Below are 18,653 nucleotides of genomic sequence, written 5' to 3'. Positions count from 1 at the left end.
TGCATCGCACACACTGCACTAATCACTTACCTTTCCGGAGTCCCTAGTCAGTGCTGCAGCCACAGATAAATCACTGGGAAAATGCCCACCATGCATATACAGTGGGGATTAGTCACCATTATATGTTCTCAGAGACCTGCAAATGTGTAGTAGATTCTGGCACAATGCCATTGCCTATATAAATGTACCTCAACCAGAGCCGGATTAAGGCTCCAAGGGGCCTGCCGTACTTAAGACAAGGGGGGTCCCTAAGGACTAAATAAACACACACCGCATACATACACACAACATGTGCACACATAGCATACATACACCGATGCACACACACATCATATATACATAGCATACGTACACACACATCATATATTCTTATACAACACACACAAATGCTGCATAAATACATGCACACACTGCATACATACATACATACCTACATGCATACAGACAGTCAGACATACACACACTACATGCATGCATACATACATGCAACATACATACATATACACACACAGCATACATACATACAAACAGAACATATACACACACTGCATAAATACACAAACATACATAGATACATACATATATGTATTTATAATCTCCTATATATTTGGCTACATCTGTCACTCAAAGTGGGTGTCTGTGTCTATAACGCTCTGTTCCTGGACTTTCCTCTTAATGTGTGATTGCCTTCATCTGTGCTGAACACCTTTCTGAGAAATTAACCTGTTTAAAACAGGTGATGGCAATCATACATTAAGGGGAAGTCTAGAAACAGAGCATTGTGTCCCTCCTGGAGAGGGTCATGTTGGGAGGTATGTGACAGAGAACCAGCCCAGTGAGCCCACAGACAGTGCCAGACACCCACTGCCTTCCCATGTTGCCCAGCACTGCTACTCCACAGCCACCAGGTGAGCGCCCCCCTCCAGCGATTTTCGGCAAAACATCCCCCCCCCGCGCGCCCCCCCCCCCTCCCGCGATTCGCTGCAAAAACACCCGCTCCCCCGTGACCCCCCCCCTACCGGGATTCGCAGCAAAAACACCCCCCGCGACCCCCCTCCCGCGATTCGCTGCAAAAAGAACCCCCCCACGACCCCTCCCGCAATTCGCGGCATAACCGCGACCCCCCTCCCACGAATCGAGGCAAACCCTCCCCCGTGACCCCCCCCCGATTTGCGGAAAAAACACCCCCCTGCGACCTCCCTCCCGCGATTCGCGGCAAAAATAACCCCCCCGCGACCCCCCCTTGCACGATTGGCGGCACCCCCCCCTGCCACCCCCCTCCCGCGATTCACGGCACACCCCCCCCCCCGCAATTCGCAGCAGCCCCAGGATTAAATGGCACATGCAAAACACTGACATGGCTATGGTCGACAATGAAAAAGGTTGACATGAGTTTTTGAAGATTTATTTTTAATTTTTTTTTTTTTTCATATTCATTGTCATGTGTCGACATGGACACCAATGAAGTGGCACACTTATGTCAACATTTACATGTGTTGACCTTTCTGTGTTGATTTTTTCTTGTGGCGATTCGCGTCACACCCCCCCGCAACCCCCCTCCCGCGATTCGCGGCACCCCCCGTGACCCCCCACCTCCCGCAATTCGCGGCAACCCCCCACCGGAACCCCTGTGAACCCCGCCCTCCCGCGATTCGCGGCACCCACCCCCGCGACCCCCCCTCCCGCAATTCGCGGCACCCCCCCCCCCCCCCCCGTGATTCGCGGCAGCTCCAGAATTAAATTGCACATGGAAAACACTGACATGGCTATGGTCGACAATGAAAAAGGTTGACATGAGTTTTTGAAGTTTTTTTTTTCATTTTTTGAATATTTTCATATTCATTCTCATGTGTCGACATGGACACCAATGAAGTGCCACACTTATGTCAACATTTACATGTGTTGACCTTTCTGTGTTGATTTTTTCTTGTGGCGATTTGCGTCACCCCCCCCCCCCACAACCCCCACTCCCGCGATTCACGGCACACACACACACACACACTTCCCCCGCGATTCTCGGCACCCCACCCCGTGACCCCCCCTCCCGTGATTCACGGCACACCCCCGCGACCCCCCCTCCCATGATTTGCCGTAACCCCCCCTCCCGCGATTCGCGGCACCCACCCCCGCGACCCCCCTCCCGCAATTCGCGGCACACCCCCCCCCCGCGATTCGCGGCAGCTCCAGAATTAAATTGCACATGGAAAACACTGACATGGCTATGGTCGACAATGAAAAAGGTTGACATGAGTTTTTGAAGTTTTTTTTTTCATTTTTTGAATGTTTTCATATTCATTTTCATGTGTCGACATGGACACCAATGAAGTGCCACACTTATGTCAACATTTACATGTGTTGACCTATCTGTGTTGATTTTTTCTTGTGGCGATTCGCGTCACACCCCCCCCGGAACCCACACTCCCGCGATTCACGGCACACACACACCCCCCCGCGATTCTCGGCACCCCATCCCGTGACCCCCCCTCCCGTGATTCACGGCACACCCCCCGCGACCCCCCCTACCATGATTCGCCGCAACCCCCGCCCCCGTAACCCCCCTCCCGCGATTCTCTGCAATCCCTCCCCTCCCGCGATTCGCAGCATCCACCCCCCCACAACCCCCCCCTCCTGCAATTCGCGGCACCCCCCGCGACCCCCCCTCCTGCAATTCGCGGCACCCTCCGCGACCCCCCCTTCCTGCAATTCGCGGACACCTAAGTTGCAATACAGGGCATCTTTCATACAATTCTAACCATATTTCTCATATACAAACGTTCACAAATTAAGGGGGCGCAGCCCCTTACGACGGTGTGAAGAGCGCCCGTAGGGCGCGATGAATCACCTAGTATATATATATATACACTAAACACACACTGCATACATACATACATACATACATACATACATTCATTCATACATACATACATACAAAGCACTGACAATAGAGGACAAGAGGAGAACAATTACTGTTGGGGCTGCTGCTACTTCAGGGAATACACATGGCTACTCAGTAGCTCCCTCTGCTGTCACCTGTGGTTCCAGAAAGCTCACTACGAGAAGCTGTAGCGCATGCCCATATTGTGCAGCATGGGTGTCCCCGGCCAGTACAGAGACAAGCCTGTGTCTCTCTCTAAAAATGGATTTAATGCATCACTTGATGGGATGCCCCGCAATAAAAGGTCCAGTATTCAGCGGTTCCTGTATTTACCTCTGCAGTCTTTTCCAGCCTCTCAGCACATGCCGCAGCTACATTCCTTTTTGGTCCAAGCGCCACAGACCAGTAGCGCACGCAGGGGGGGTTCTTAGTACCCAGAAACCCCCCAGGAGTCTAAGGGCCCTAGGCTGAAAGCTGAGGGTCCCCTCTTTCCATGGGTACTAGAATTTTAAAAATCGGCCCTTGGGAACCGGAGATATCTGACTTCAAAGCAGTGGTCCCCATCCAAGCCTGTTAATTGCTATTCCCAGTCAGATAGAATCACAAATGCTGAATAAGCAGTGAGGGAGCATAAACCACTGATGGGTTCCCCAGGTTACACTTGGAAGGTCAGCTGATATGTAAATCAGGATGGGCATAAGGCCTATCAGAGCAGTGGGAGGGTTATAGACAGGGTAAGAAAAGTCACATGCTACATGTGAAGCTTCCTCTGTCCAGAAAAGCCCCACCCACCCTTCCCTATTCTTCTCTCTTCGGCGGCGGTAAAGAACGGTCATCCTTGTAAGATCTTGATGTGTGTGTGTAGATAGTGGGGTGTCGCTCTACCCTGACATCTATGGTCATCATAGGCGTGCGCAGCCCATTTTATTAGTAGGTGCACAATTGGAGGGGCATTTCTATCACCGCCCACTGGGCGTGTCTATCACCGCCTACTGGGCGTGTCTATCACCGAGCTGGCTTTGGCGTACTAACCCAGGAGGGGAGGGGGGAGGGGAGGTGAGGGGGGGGGAGGTGGTGAGCGGAAGCTCCCTAATATCTGTGGTGTGTTTTGCTGGGGCAGGACATACCTGCCCTAGTAGGTGTGTCCTGCCCCAGCAAAACCAACAACTCAGGGGGTTAATTGCTAGTTTTTCACTTATGAATAAAAACCTAACCTAGCTTGCTTCCTCCTAGGAGGAACACTGCAGGCAGCCAGGTCACTCACGCTGGCTGGCTCCTACTCGTGGTGGTGGTGGATCATTCACTGCCTCTGCTGCCAGATCAGGGCGCGTGCTGCTGCTGGGCTTGCTCTCTCTCAGGCAGCAGGAGGACGGCGGAAGCGCAGGCAGGAGGATGGGAGCGCGGGCAGGAGGACGGGTGTGCAGTGCGACGTCACCACGTCTGTGTGTGACGTTTATAGAGGCGGGGCCGGGGGCTAATGTGAACGGAGCTCACTGAGCTGCTCAGCCCACGTCCCGGCCAGCGCTTCCAGGCTGGAGATCGGCAGCGGGCGGCGGCGGCAGGCAAGTAAGACTGTCCTGACCGCCGCCGGCTAACTGTGCTACATTTTAAACATTTTGCGTGCAATCGCGTGGGGGGTGCCGGCGGGCATTAGGAGGTGCCTGTGCACCCCCGGCACCCCCCGTGTGCACGCCTATGATGGTCATGGACCATGCTTCTGCCCGGGGGATGGTCACCACTAGCACGAGTGGATGACCGGGGAGAGTGATCACCAGCGATGATGTGTATGGTAGACATCTTTAACCCCTTCCCGACATATGACGTACATTTACGTCATATGTCGGTTGCGGGGGAATCAAGCCAGCTCACGGAGTGAGCTGGCTTGAAAGAGAGCAGGTAATGGCTGTATATTACAGCCAGGTACCTGCTCTCACGGCCACGAGCGGCGAGTTCGCCGATCGTGGCCGTTTAACCCTTTAAGCACCGCGGGCAAAGCGCCCGCAGTGCTTTAATAGCTGATCGGAGGGGGGGCGCCCCCCTCCGGCGCCGATCGGGGCCCCCCGCGGCGAGATCGGAGGGTGCTGATCAGTTGCCATGGCAGCCAGGGGTCTAATGTAGACCCCTGTGCTGGCCGTGTCAGCATTCCTATTACATCCTGCCTGAGGCAGGATGTAATAGGAAGTGCTGAAAATCACTATGTTCAGCCATAGAGCTCTATGGCTGAACCTAGTACAGGCGATCGCGCCCCCTAGTGGTCAAGTATACTAGGGGGCCTTGTAGTAAAAGTTAAAAAAAAAAAAAAAATAAGTTTAAAAAAAAAATAAAAATAAAAAAATATTAAAAGTTCAAATCACCCCCCTTTCCCCATTTCACAAATAAAAAAAAAAAAAAAAAAAAAAATAAACATATTTGGTACCGCCGCGTTCCTAAAAGTCCGATCTATTAAAATATAACATTAGTTATCCCGCACGGTTAAAGGCGTAAACGGAAAATAATTCCCAACGCCAAAACTACGTTTTTTGGTCGCATCGCCTACCCAAAAAAAAATAACTAAAAGAGATCAGAAAGTCGCCCATATCCCATAATGGTATTAATTAAAAAGTACACTTCAGCCCGCAAAAAATGAGCCCTCACCCAGGTCCGTAGGTGGAAAAATAAAAAAGTTATAAGCCGCAGAACATGGCGACGCGACGCAAATTAGAAAAACCGTAAAAGTTTCTATTTTTTTTTTTAGTGGTAAAACAAAACGAAAACTATATAAGTTTGGTATCACCGGAATCGTAACGTCCCATAGAATAAAGATAACCCATCATTTTAAACGAACTATGAACTCCAAAAAAACCGTAACCAGCGCAAAATTGTGGAATTGCGTTTTTTTTCTTTTTTACCCCACATTGAATTATTTCCTGATTCCCCAGAATATTATACGGTATAGTCAATGGTACCATTAAAAAGTACAACTTGTCCCGCAAAAAAAAAGCCCTCATGTGTCTATATAGCCGGAAAATTAAAAAAGTTACGCTTATTTGAACGCGAGGAGGAAAACAAAAAAGGCCTCGTCGGGAAGGGGTTAACCCCACTTTCCTATAGTGACCATTCTTTGGTGCCGCCACCATTTATAGTTTAGTTAATTGTCAAAATAAATTTGACATTCATTTTGAAACGCCAGCACTTGTGTCTGTGTCTTTTTTTATTAGATAAGTTTAGTTGTTGAGGTTTAAATTAAGGTTATGGTGACTTGTAAAGTGTGGACCTGGGGGATACCCGATGGGGAGTTTAATTTCAGGTTCTGTCTGACTTAGACTTTTTCTGAGGGAATATTCCAAAAGCTGGGACTCTTCCCCTTTGATGGACACTAGTAGCTTGTCTCTACTGTTCCCAGAACCAGAGATATCAGCCTTCCAGCAGCTGGTTACTGCTCCAGCTCCTCCACACACCTGGTATGTAGTTTTATATACTTGTTGGCAGATTGCTCTGCCTCTTGAACTCTGATCCCCTAGTCCCCAATACCATTTTGTAGGTGGGATACTCTAGATTTTAATTCCATTACAGTCAAAGAAATCTATTACCGGGAACTGGAGATATCTGCCGTCAAGCAAGCTGTCCTCCCACCAGAAAATTATGAATAATAACCCACTCCACTATAAACCCCTCCTCTACATATTAAACATCCTCTATCACCCTGGAAGTTATGTATCAGGGCACCTTCATTCAGCCCAATGCCCCCTTCTCCCACCCCATCTCCCACCATCTGTGCAGTAAAGGGGTAATTAGTGGAAATTACTGATCCAGGCCCTACATGCTGAGCGGTTGATATAATGGATTCAGTATTGAATCCCGGCGGTCGGGATCCCGGCGTTCAGAATCCCGACGCCGGAATCCCGACAGCCGAAATGCCGACAAGGGGGGGACGTGGATCGCCCCCCCTTGCGGGCTCGCTGCGCTCGCCACGCAGCGGGCCCGGTGCCTCGCTACGCTCGGCACACTAATTTATTCTCCCTCCAGGGGTGTCGTGGACACCCCAGGAGGGAGAAAGTGTCGGCATTTCGGCGGTCGGGATTCCGGCGTCGGGATTCTGAACGCCGGGATCCCGACCGCCGGGATCTTAACTGCATCCCGATATAATACCCCCTATCACCCGGGGGACATCAAAGCTTCCCCCACCCCTACCGCTGGAGGATCGGTAGGTGCCCCAATACATTGCTATGCCCAGAGATCTACACTGCTGTTGACGCCCCTGTGTGTATGTATGTATGTATGTATGTATATATGTGTGTGTGTGTGTGTATATATATATATATATATATACATAGATATGTGGGTAACAGGACAGGTCTGTATTAGGAAATGCAGTACACTTACCCCCCCGTAGAAGGATGAAGACCAGCACTCAGACGTTGGTTAGATGAAGAAAAAACGTAGTTTATTCCATGTGCAGATACAAGCAACACGGGCTGTCCCGACAGCCATTTCAACTGGGCATCAGCCTCCCCTGATGACAACTGGCTGATGCCCAGTTGAAACGGCTGTCGGGACAGCCCGTGTTGCTTGTATCTGCACATGGAATAAACTACGTTTTTTCTTCATCTAACCAACGTCTGAGTGCTGGTCTTCATCCTTCTACGGGGGGGGGTAAGTGTACTATATATACAATATATATATATATATATATATATATATATATATATATATATAATTCATCCAAATAGGACAGCACTACTCCTCCACAATGTAAATTGCCGGGGTGTCCAAATCCAGATGGAATACCAACAGATATTCCAGCAAACACAGTCCTTTGTTTAAAGTAAGAGGCACTCACCGGTCTTCTCAGTTTTGCAGAAAGGTATTTAATACATACCACAAAAGTTCACATGACAGTGGGTTATGGTCGACGTTTCGGTCTACTGGCGAGACCTTTTTCAAGACCTGCCTCTCCTGCCCTCCTCAGTGTGCAACTACCATAAAATAATGGACGCCTTATATGTCCAGAGACACACCCCCTAATTCCATATTCAGGGAATCTACTAACCCATCACACCAATCAAAGAATAAGGCTCCTAGTACATCTAAATACAGATACATATACATATATCAACTAGCGTTACCTCCAGCAGCCAGAGCAGAAAAAATGAGGCAGACTGTACTTCTTACCTACAGCGCTGCATCCAAAGGTGCACTCTGCCAATATCGCACATTACACAGGACCGGATGTCCTGCCAGCGTGCGTGTCACCGCCTCGCTGCGTTCCGGTGACCGGAAATGACACTCTCATACCCAGCCTGCGTGTCATTCACAGCCTGTGTGTCGAGCGCAGTGACTATGCGCTCCACCTCCAGGAAGCTTGCGTGTCAAGCCTAACTGTGCGTTCCAATAACAGGAAACTCGCGTATACTACAGACCAAATGCCTGTCAGACTGTTTTACATGCGATGCTGCTCACCAACTAAGGTGTACATATAGCGCTTGCATAAGGATGCATATAGCGCTAAACTGACTGGGTATAAGGTACATAAAAAAAATCACACAATAATGCTGATATCAAAAATACCAAAAATACATAGGTGTCTAAGGGAATACCAGGCGTCCATCACAATAAACAATTTAAAGTGACATACCACCACATAAACAGTTAAAGTGACATACCATTATGTCACCACTAAAAGTTAAAAACAGTTACATTTTTTTGTTATTTTTCTTAAATATTTAAAAAATATTTAAGAAAAATAACAAAAAAATGTAACTGTTTTTAACTTTTAGTGGTGACATAATGGTATGTCACTTTAACTGTTTATGTGGTGGTATGTCACTTTAAATTGTTTATTGTGATGGACGCCTGGTATTCCCTTAGACACCTATGTATTTTTGGTATTTTTGGTATTTTTGATATCAGCATTATTGTGTGATTTTTTTTATGTACCTTATACCCAGTCAGTTTAGCGCTATATGCATCCTTATGCAAGCGCTATATGTACACCTTAGTTGGTGAGCAGCATCGCATGTAAAACAGTCTGACAGGCATTTGGTCTGTAGTATACGCGAGTTTCCTGTTATTGGAACGCACAGTTAGGCTTGACACGCAAGCTTCCTGAAGGTGGAGCGCATAGTCACTGCGCTCGACACACAGGCTGTGAATGACACGCAGGCTGGGTATGAGAGTGTCATTTCCGGTCACCGGAACGCAGCGAGGCGGTGACACGCACGCTGGCAGGACATCCGGTCCTGTGTAATGTGCGATATTGGCAGAGTGCACCTTTGGATGCAGCGCTGTAGGTAAGAAGTACAGTCTGCCTCATTTTTTCTGCTCTGGCTGCTGGAGGTAACGCTAGTTGATATATGTATATGTATCTGTATTTAGATGTACTAGGAGCCTTATTCTTTGATTGGTGTGATGGGTTAGTAGATTCCCTGAATATGGAATTAGGGGGTGTGTCTCTGGGCATATAAGGCGTCCATTATTTTATGGTAGTTGCACACTGAGGAGGGCAGGAGAGGCAGGTCTTGAAAAAGGTCTCGCCAGTAGACCGAAACGTCGACCATAACCCACTGTCATGTGAACTTTTGTGGTATGTATTAAATACCTTTCTGCAAAACTGAGAAGACCGGTGAGTGCCTCTTACTTTAAACAAAGGACAATATATATATATATATATATATATATATATAATTATTATTATTATTTATATACATTTGGTCTATCTATAATACTTGAAATGACCCACCATATACTGGGTCACCTAAGTGTCCATCTCCGTGCTTTGCTCCGCCCCTCTGGAAACCCCCTTCAGAAAATCCTGCGTTTGCCACTGCAGACTGTTCCCAGTTTATCCCCCCTCCATCTATCCTCTCCCCCTAGCCCCCTGTTCCCTCATCCCCTTCCCGCGTTGCCTCCTCCACTTCCTTTTCCCCACTTCTCCCACTTGCTCACGTCTTCAACCTATCACTCTATACTGGCATCTTTCCCTCAAGCTCTTGTCTCACCGATTATAAAAAAAACAAGCTTGACCCTTCCTCACCTACTAGCTACCACCATATCTCTCTTCTCCCATTCACCTTCAAACTACGTGAGTGGCTTGTATATTGCCATCTTACCAGCAAACTCCCTGACAACTCCATTCTGAACCCTCTTCAGGTTGGCTTTCACCCACTCCACTCCTCTAAAATTGCCCATGTAAAAGTCACCAATGACTTTCTTTCAGCCAAGTCCAGGGCTCACTTCTCAAGACTTATCCTCTGGATTTCTGCTTTCGAGACACTATTCCTCCACAACCTCCAGAGTATTACCCACTATAGCACTGTTCTGGCCTGGTTCACCTCTTACCTCACTAACCGCTCCTTCTCAGTGTCTGTCTCTAGTTCCGATATGTCGGGAAAGCAGCGCTGAGTTTACAGTGAAGGAGATTGACCAATTTGCAGTAAAAAATAAATTTTATATAACAAATAAAAATGAATATAAATATAAACAGTACAATCAATCACATATAATATAACATAAAAAATATATATTTAAAATCTCACTCTTAGATTGGATGGGTATCTGTAGGGGCCAATGCCCGGTTGGATATCAGTCCGAATGGAAAGTGCACTTAACCATTATTCGTTTTGCTGCTGAGGGAAGAGAAAACGAAGTGGGGGTGTTGTAGAAAAGGGGGTCCACCAGTCCTCTCTATTGTTGCGGATGGATGTTTGTGCCGCTGGAGGAGTAGATGGAGGGATATCCGTATAGTGACCCTCAGGATTTCCTCTGATGGTTGGGTGGGCGACTTTATATGGCTCGGTGCCCAATTTAAGTATCTCCTCTTGATGGAACAATGTCACTTGGAGGTGATGGCAAAGGGTGGGCGTCCGGTCTCTAGTCTGGACTTGAATCTATTGGGGAGGCAGGACTCTCTAACAGGTGGCTGGGATGGTTGTCTGCTCACCTGGAGATGTACACTGCTAATAGCCCCAGTCCTTGTAGTGGAGACAGCCAGACTCTTGGTACAGAGACACTGATCTCGGACAGGCGGCTGGAGATGGCGTGGCTCGCCTGGAGATTAAGTGTCCTGAGGAAAGTCCTGAGGAGGTGAAAATCAAAAATAAAGGTTCCCAATTGGAGCAGCAGTGGACTGGAGATGGTTGGGGGTCCAATCAATAAGAGTGAGGGGCTGCACCTAACGCGTTTCGCCACTAGCCTGTGGCTTTTTCAAGCCACAGGCTAGTGGCGAAACGCGTTAGGTGCAGCCCCTCACTCTTATTGATTGGACCCCCAACCATCTCCAGTCCACTGCTGCTCCAATTGGGAACCTTTATTTTTGATTTTCACCTCCTCAGGACTTTCCTCAGGACACTTAATCTCCAGGCGAGCCACGCCATCTCCAGCCGCCTGTCCGAGATCAGTGTCTCTGTACCAAGAGTCTGGCTGTCTCCACTACAAGGACTGGGGCTATTAGCAGTGTACATCTCCAGGTGAGCAGACAACCATCCCAGCCACCTGTTAGAGAGTCCTGCCTCCCCAATAGATTCAAGTCCAGACTAGAGACCGGACGCCCACCCTTTGCCATCACCTCCAAGTGACATTGTTCCATCAAGAGGAGATACTTAAATTGGGCACCGAGCCATATAAAGTCGCCCACCCAACCATCAGAGGAAATCCTGAGGGTCACTATACGGATATCCCTCCATCTACTCCTCCAGCGGCACAAACATCCATCCGCAACAATAGAGAGGACTGGTGGACCCCCTTTTCTACAACACCCCCACTTCGTTTTCTCTTCCCTCAGCAGCAAAACGAATAATGGTTAAGTGCACTTTCCATTCGGACTGATATCCAACCGGGCATTGGCCCCTACAGATACCCATCCAATCTAAGAGTGAGATTTTAAATATATATTTTTTATGTTATATTATATGTGATTGATTGTACTGTTTATATTTATATTCATTTTTATTTGTTATATAAAATTTATTTTTTACTGCAAATTGGTCAATCTCCTTCACTGTAAACTCAGCGCTGCTTTCCCGACATATCTTTGTTTACGAATCTTTGTAAAAACCCGCAGGGAGTGACTTCCCCTGCACCCCAGCAGCCGCTTGGTGAAACAACACAAACTATAGGCGCCCTTATTGCTCTCTGGTAGAGCAACCTCCTTTTTTCTGTCTCTAGTTCCATCCTCCCTGTGGAGGGCCCCTAAGGATTCTGTCCTAGGCAATTTTCTCTTCTCCCGGTATACCTCTTCTATGAGTGCGCTCATAAGCTCATTTGTCTTTCAATACCACCTCTATGCCAACAAAATGCAACTACCGCTCCTCACCAGACCTCTCCCCCTTGGTCCTCTCTTGAGTATCCAGCTGCCTTTCTGCTATCTCCTCCCTGCCTTTCTGCTATCTCCATCTGGATGTCTGAGCACTCTCTAAAACTCAACATGGATGAAACTGAAGTACTGAACTCATCATCATTCCTCTATCAAGAGTCTCCACCCCCAATATCTCCATCACTGTTGACAACACCATCATCTCCCCCACCACTGCTTGGTGTCACTCTTGACTCGCATCTCTCCTTTGCCTCCCATGTCCAAATCCTTAGCTCAATCCTGCCAGTTTCTGCTATGCAACATTGCTTGCAGTAGGCTGTTTCTCTCTTAAACTTATTATTAGCTCACTGGGGGTGGGATGCTCTAACATCCGTGCCCCGCATCCACAGCACATCACCGGGTACCGCTGACATAATTATCGCATATGCTGTAATATATGCAATAATTATGCTGTTAAGAGCTGTCTTTTGCGGTGAGCCAGCGGGTCCCGACGGCTCCCCCTACCCTCCCTTACCCGACTTGTGCTGCTGCTGCGGCCAGGCGGGCTCTCCTACTCCTCCCTGCACCCGGAAGTTGATTTTCAGTGCAGGGAGGAGGAGGTCACAGGTCCAGGCAGCACAGCACTGTGCTGCCCGGACACAGGTGAGGAGATGGGACGGTGCGAGGTGGCTGGGGTCCGTTCTGGGCGGCGTGGGTGTGTTAAGAAGCCCATAGGCTTCTATGGGGTATCGCCAGCTTTTGCAGCCGTGCGGGTTTTGCTGCATATCAAAATGCGGTAAAAAGCCAGATAACGGGGTTTTACAGCATATGTAGATTAGAGAATCCCGCCCTGGTTATCTTATTAATAATAATAATAATTTATTTACAGTTTCTTATATAGCGCATACATATTATGCAGCGTTTTACAGAGTATAGTTGAACATTCACATCAGTCCCTGCCCCAGTGGAGTTTACAATCTATATATTCCCTACCACATGTACACAGACATTCTAGGGTTAATATTTTTGTTGGAAGCCAATTGACCTACCAGTATATTTTTGGATTGTGGGAGGAACCCAGAGTAAACCCACGCAAACACGGGGATAATATACAAACTCTGCACAGTTAGGGCCATGGTGGGTATTGAGCTAATGACCTCAGCGCTGTGAGGCAGTAATGCTAACCATTACACCGTCCTCCTGTTTAATTCTGCCCGGCAATGTGCTCCGGCATTACTTATCCTGTGATCCTAATTACCTGCGCCAACCCAGTCGGAGTTCGATCTGCTCACTCACTGATCCGAGAGGTCCTCCTTTCAGAGTCTTGCAGGATTCCTTTGAGCATTTAGCAATCCTCACACCATCCTCAGTTTATCTTTCAGAATTACCTGGAGTCTTCCTCTGTTCATTATTCTCTCGTATCAGATCCAAAGACATTTGTTTGGATTAGCAGGATTTATTTGAATTTCTTCTTGAACTCAAAGATTAATTTTTGGGATTGACTTCCAGTTTAAAAGACAGTTATTTAGACTGAGTCTTATCTTTTCTATATTCATGTTTCATGTTGTATCTTCATGAAAATAAACCTTATTTAACCTCAGTTTCATACAGAACTCCTTGAGTCCGTCGTGGTTTCCAAGCCCTCTTTGAATATATCCAGTTCTCAGAACCGGACGATACTAATATATGATGTCCTGTTTTCTTATCTGAGTATGTTAAGGATCATCGGGTGAAACAGGATTAGAGAAAATTCACACATTTTTTTAAGGAGTCTACACTTGTTGGACCACCATATTTGTTTTATATAATACAGAGAGCATCAGTGACTGCTTTAATATACAGGGAGCACAGTAACGGTCACAATAAAGATTGTACTACAGTAACTACCATACAATACGAATAAGTAACATAATCTGTCTTTAAAATATCAGAACATACTACACAACAAGGTATAAGCTACTATAAACATAGGTTGAACTAGATGGACGCAAGTCTTTTTTCAGCCTCACCTACTATGTTACTATGTAATACAGAGAGCATCAGTGACCACCTATTAACGAAGAGACCATCACATTAACCATCATATAAGACAGATAGCAAGGCCGTGACGACATTGCGCTGTATAACAGGCTAGGGAAGTATTTGTTTTATACAACACAGAGATCATCAGTGACTGCCATATAATACAGGGATCATTAGAGTGTTTGCCATATGAAACAGGGAGCATCAGTGACCGCCATGTAGAGAAATGTAAACATGCTTGGGTCAAGGTTACCAAATAGTGAAATAGGGGAAGACTAGCTGGGCCATGCAGTTCTTTTCTACCATCAAAATAAATACACGATTTTGGTCTCTTAGTTCGCCCTCCAAATGTGTTGCGGGGATAACGTGTGATATATTAAAACAATTAACACTGTGTTTGGCCATTTTCAATTGCCCCACTAAGGGGTTTGATAATGTTAGTGCATCTGCTTACTGCATCAGCGAGCTATCTGCACACACTCAGCTGGGGGCAGACACTCTCACAGAAACAGACTTACGGCCGGGTGTGTACTCCTTCTGGATTCCAGGTAGATGGAAGCCAGCAATCACCTGCCAACTTGTGAGACTTCCACCGGTGTGGTCTACACGGATGGACACAGGAGAAGGTTTCTTTTGGAGGCGGCCAAACAAAGTACCAGGGTCCACAGCTTAAACAGGTAACAGTGCCTGTCAGGGGGGTGTCTTTACGCGTTTCTCTGACTTCCAGGTATGTCGGTTTCCTCAGAAGATAACCTTCCATATTAGAAGGGTCATTTTTAAAAGGCTATTGTCCAATCAGGTATGTGTGTTCATTATAAACACCTGTGACTATCAGGTGAGCTAGTAACTCATATAACAGAAGCATATACACAGACAATTTACCGCAAGTTTTACCAGGAAGTAGTGTTGCAATGGCAAGTTTTCTTAAGAAAAGAGAAATGCACATAAATAAGTAAATAGTTTTCTACAGCAAAAAGAAGTAAGTAAGCAGACATGATGCGGATGTTACATTAGAAATATAGCTGAAGAAATATAATTAAGGTGTTTATATATGAGTTTCAAAAACTACAAGTAACTCTGTTTAAGTTCTAATTACGCAGTCTCCAGTGTGGTGCATCACACAGAGCAACAACAGCACAACACCGGAACACCGGGTTCAACTCCCATTGTAGTATTCATTATATTTTCTTATTTATTATTTTTATTATACTTATGTATTGTATATTATATATATTTACTTGTTGTTTTATCTATTAGTTTTTTCTTATTTGTTCTTTTGTTGTATATATTATTATTAATGTGTTTATTTATTATTTTACATTTAAATCCGCATCCGCCTGCTTCCCGACTCCCCTCAATATTATAGAGTGCTTTATCTCATTTCAGGATTATAATCAATTCTTAAAAAACAGTTGAATCTATACCCCAAATTACAATGGAGTCAGTTCACAAGAGAACCCACTCCATTGCAATATATACAAAAAGAGTAAATTTGTTACTATATTTTACTCCTTTAGAAAAGAGGAACTAATAGAGCTATAGACAGAATTTATATATACTTTCTCATCAGGAATTCAACAATATTCTTTAGAGCCCATATGAATGATAATAATAGATACTAGGTACTCAACAACATGCGACTCATATAGCTTGTCACAGAGCTACGGTACCATATAACTGAAGTTGAGGGTTCGTATCCCCCACATGTCACTTTAGTTGTTACATTTAGTATACAATATATAAAGAAAGATAGTTTTTTTTATCCATTTACTTATCAGATAAATAGCCATCAAGCCAGCTTTACCATACAGAACAAAATATATACTTTTATATAGTAGAACAAGACAGGAAAAAAGCCCAAAAGGTTTTCTTCTCTCCCTTTCTCTCGCCCCACAGTGTCGATTATGCATATATGTACAGTATTTTAGATATTATTACCAAATACATATGTACAATTTTTTACAGATCTCTCACTTGTTTATTCAAAACCAACTCTAAAACCTCAATCAGAGGGTCAGTTGACTCAACATCACGAGGACTTAATTCCCTAAATGATTAAGTTCAATTGACTCATTTAATCCCGGGGGAGTCAAGGAACCCAGGGCAAAAATCCAGAATGCCTCCCTTTTACTTAATATAGAGAACCGGTCTCCTCCTCTCTTCAAAATTGGTACACCCTCAATAGCTTTGTCATTTCAGGACTTCAACATTCCCTTGGTGTCTCTCCTTCACATGTCTCGAAATACTATGTGACCTAACTTGATTCAAAACATTCCTTCTATGTTCTAAAAAAAGTATGTTCAGAGATCGAGTGGTACGCCCAACATATTGTAGCCCACATTCGCAAGTGATTAAATATATCACATATGTTGAGGTGCAGTTTAGAAAACTTTTTATTTCATGAATTGATTGGTTTGAAGAAGAAGTAAAACACATGCTTTTATCTAAGAAGAATCTACAGGTTATACATTTATTTCTGCAACATTTGTGGCATCCAACAATTTGAAAATTGTTCCTGGGGACATCAACTAATTGTTTGAAGTGGCTAGGGGCTAATGCATTCTTGAGGTTCAGGTTTTTCTTAAACACAATTTTTAGTTCCTCTTCCAAAGCTGAAGCTAGTTGTTTATCAGACTTCAAGATATTATAATTTTTATTCAAAATTTTCTTAATCTCCTTAGAATGAGAACTATATTTGGAAATAAAAAATATGTAAAAGGAAGGCATTCTGGATTTTTGCCCTGGGTTCCCTGACTCCTCTGGGACTAAATGAGTCAATTGAACTGAATGATTTAGGGAATTAAGTCCTCGTGATGTTGAGTCAACTGACCCCTCTGATTGAGGTTTTAGAGTTGCTTTTGAATAAACAAGGGAGAGATCTGTAAAACATTGTACATATGTATATGGTAATAATATCTAAAATACTGTACATATATGCATATATATCGACACTGTGGGGCGAGAGAAAGGGAGAGAAGAAAACCTTTTGGGCTTTTTTCCTGTCTTGTTCTACTATATAAAAGTATATATTTGGTTCTGTATTGTAAAGCTGGCTTGATAGCTATTTATCTTATTTTGTCTATAGCTCTATTAGATCCTCTTTTCTAAAGAAGTAAAATATAGCAACAAATTTACTCGAGTCTGTCGTATTCTAGTTTATGTATTGCATATCTGTTTGTATATATTGCAATGGAGTGGGTTCTCTTGTGAACTGACTCCATTGTAATTTGGGGTATAGATTCAACTGTTTTTGAAGAATTGATTATAATCCTGAAATGAGATAAAGCACTCTATAATATTGAGGGGAGTCGGGAAGCAGGCGGATGCGGATTTAAATGTAAAATAATAAATAAACACATTAATAATAATATATACAACAAAAGAACAAATAAGAAAAAACTAATAGATAAAACAACAAGTAAATATATATATAATATACAATACATAAGAGTAATAAAAATAATAAATAAGAAAATATAATGAAGACTACAATGGGAGTTGAACCCGGTGTTCCAGGGTTGTGCTGTTGTTGCTCTGTGTGATGCACCACACTGGAGACTGTGTAATTAGTACTTAAACAGAGTTACTTATAGTTTTTGAAATTCATATATGAACACCTTAATTATATTTCTTAAGCTATATTTCTAATGTAACATCCGCATCGTGTCTGCTTACTTCTTTTTGCTGTAGAAAACTATTTACTTATTTATGTGCATTTCTCTTGCCATTGTAACACTACTACCTGGTAAAACTTGCGGTAAATTGTCTGAGTATATGCTTCTGTTATATGAGTTACTAGCTCACCAACCCTATTACAGGGAAACAAGTTAATATTGAAAAATACCAATAATATTTAGGAATTGGACTGGTTTGATTTACAAACTTCACCATCGGAAGCTGTTTTGAGCTTAATAAATGTGGATACCTCCCAAATACATCTTCTATAACGTTCATCAATTGGAGAGATTGACCAATGATCCAAACCTTCCATATATGCTGCTAAAAATCAATTGGGCTAATGAGCTTATTAAGTAATGAGAGATGCTGATAATTGTCCACAGCTATTCATGTTTTTTATTAACATCATTTGATGTATATGTAATCTATTTAGTTTTTATATGTTTATTGTCTATTATATGTGTGTATATGCATAAATAAATTTTTCAATTAGAAAAGTAACAGTGTCACATGTGCTCTCTCTAAATATTGTCTTAATATTTTGTATACTTTTCTACCATCAACCATAGAGTGACTGCTCTATGATACTAAGAGCATCACAGTTACTGCCATGTAAAACAGTGAGCATTAAAGGGACTGCCATATAATACAGAGAGCATTGCCTTGATGATCATATAATAGAAAGATCAGCTAAGTGACTGCCATAAAATACAGAGTGTTACGGTGACTCCCAGCGTCGTAACTAGCTGTGGGTGAGTGGTGCGCAGCACGGAGAGCAGAAACTCTGTGAGTGATTATCGCCCACCCCAT

This window comes from Crinia signifera, chromosome 2, assembly GCF_055691185.1.
Source record: "Crinia signifera chromosome 2, ASM5569118v1, whole genome shotgun sequence".
NCBI lineage: Eukaryota > Metazoa > Chordata > Amphibia > Anura > Myobatrachidae > Crinia > Crinia signifera.
This window is presented reverse-complemented; position numbering follows the sequence as displayed.